This window comes from Penaeus vannamei, chromosome 5 (assembly GCF_042767895.1).
Source record: "Penaeus vannamei isolate JL-2024 chromosome 5, ASM4276789v1, whole genome shotgun sequence".
Taxonomy (NCBI): domain Eukaryota; kingdom Metazoa; phylum Arthropoda; class Malacostraca; order Decapoda; family Penaeidae; genus Penaeus; species Penaeus vannamei.
In genome coordinates, this window is record NC_091553.1 from 5,240,387 (window position 1) to 5,242,886 (window position 2,500).

A 2,500-nucleotide genomic window follows, 5' to 3' on the forward strand; every position below is an offset into this window, starting at 1 on the left:
TTTTTTTTTCTCTCTCTCTTTTCGTTCTTTCTCTGGCTCTGTCTACCACCGTTCTTTCTCTGGCTCTGTCTACCACCGTTCTTACTCTGGCTCTGTCTACCGTCATTCTTTCTCTGGCTCTGTCTACCACCGTTCTTTCTCTGGCTCTGTCTACCACCGTTCTTTTTTCTGGTTCTGTCTACCACCGTTCTTTCTCTGGCTCTGTCTACCACCGTTCTTTCTCTGTCTATCTATTGTTCTTTTTATTTCTCAATGTGCCTCACTCTCTCTTTATCTGTCGATTTATTTCCAAATAGTTTTTTTCTCTTTTCGTTCTTTCTCTGGCTCTGTCTACCACCGTTCTTTCTCTGTCTATCTATTGCTCTTTTTATTTCTCAATGTGCCTCACTCTCTCTCTATCTGTCGATTTAGTTCCAAATAGTTTTTTTTCTCTTTTCGTTCTTTCTCTGGCTCTGTCTACCACCGTTCTTTCTCTGGCTCTGTCTACCACCGTTCTTACTCTGGCTCTGTCTACCACCGTTCTTTCTCTGGCTCTGTCTACCACCGTTCTTTCTCTGTCTATCTATTGCTCTTTTTATTTCTCACTGTGCCTCACTCTCTCTTTTATTCTGTTTGATTTAAGTTCCAAATAGTTTTTTTTTTCTTTTCGTTCTTTCTCTCGGCTCTGTCTTACCACCGCATTCTCTTCTTCTAGCTCTGTCTACCACCGTTCTTACTCTGGCTCTGTCTACCACCGTTCTTTCTCTGGCTCTGTCTACCACCGTTCTTTCTCTGTCTATCTATTGCTCTTTTTATTTCTCACTGTGCCTCACTCTCTCTTTATCTGTCGATTTAGTTCCAAATAGTTTTTTTTCTCTCTCTTTTCGTTCTTTCTCTGGCTCTGTCTACCACCGTTCTTTCTCTATCTATCTATTGCTCTTTTTATTTCTCAATGTGCCTCACTCTCTCTTTATCTGTCGATTTATTTCCAAATAGTTTTTTTCTCTTTTCGTTCTTTCTCTGGCTCTGTCTACCGTCATTCTTTCTCTGGCTCTGTCTACCACCGTTCTTACTCTGGCTCTGTCTACCACCGTTCTTTCTCTGGCTCTGTCTACCACCGTTCTTTCTCTGTCTATCTATTGCTCTTTTTATTTCTCAATGTGCCTCACTCTCTCTTTATCTGTCGATTTATTTCCAAATAGTTTTTTTCTCTTTTCGTTCTTTCTCTGGCTCTGTCTACCACCGTTCTTTCTCTGGCTCTGTCTACCACCGTTCTTTCTCTGGCTCTGTCTACCGTCATTCTTTCTCTGGCTCTGTCTACCACCGTTCTTTCTCTGGCTCTGTCTACCACCGTTTTTTCTCTGGCTCTGTCTACCACCGTTCTTTTTCTGGCTCTGTCTACCGTCATTCTTTCTCTGGCTCTGTCTACCACCGTTCTTTCTCTGGATCTGTCTACCACCGTTCTTTCTCTGGCTCTGTCTACCACCGTCCTTTCTCTGGCTCTGTCTACCACCGTCCTTTCTCTGGCTCTGTCTACCACCGTTCTTTTTCTGGCTCTGTCTACCGTCATTCTTTCTCTGGCTCTGTCTACCACCGTTCTTTCTCTGGCTCTGTCTACCACCATTCTTTCTCTGGCTCTGTCTACCACCGTTCTTTCTCTGGCTCTGTCTACCACCGTTTTTTCTCTGGCTCTGTCTACCACCGTCCTTTCTCTGGCTCTGTCTACCGTCATTCTTTCTCTGGCTCTGTCTACCACCGTTCTTTCTCTGGCTCTGTCTACCACCGTTCTTTCTCTAGCTCTGTCTAACACCGTTCTTTCTCTGGCTCTGTCTACCACCATTCTTTCTCTGGCTCTGTCTACCACCGTTCTTTCTCTGGCTCTGTCTACCACCGTTTTTTCTCTGGCTCTGTCTACCACCGTCCTTTCTCTGGCTCTGTCTACCGTCATTCTTTCTCTGGCTCTGTCTACCACCGTTCTTTCTCTGGCTCTGTCTACCACCGTTCTTTCTCTAGCTCTGTCTAACACCGTTCTTTCTCTGGCTCTGTCTACCACCGTTCTTTCTCTGGCTCTGTCTACCGTCATTCTTTCTCTGGCTCTGTCTACCACCGTTCTTTCTCTGGCTCTGTCTACCACCGTTTTTTCTCTGGCTCTGTCTACCACCGTCCTTTCTCTGGCTCTGTCTACCGTCATTCTTTCTCTGGCTCTGTCTACCACCGTTCTTTCTCTGGCTCTGTCTACCACCGTTCTTTCTCTAGCTCTGTCTACCACCGTTCTTTCTCTGGCTCTGTCTACCACCATTCTTTCTCTGGCTCTGTCTACCACCGTTCTTTCTCTGGCTCTGTCTACCACCGTTTTTTCTCTGGCTCTGTCTACCACCGTCCTTTCTCTGGCTCTGTCTACCGTCATTCTTTCTCTGGCTCTGTCTACCACCGTTCTTTCTCTGGCTCTGTCTACCACCGTTCTTTCTCTAGCTCTGTCTAACACCGTTCTTTCTCTGGCTCTGTCTACCACCGTTCTTTC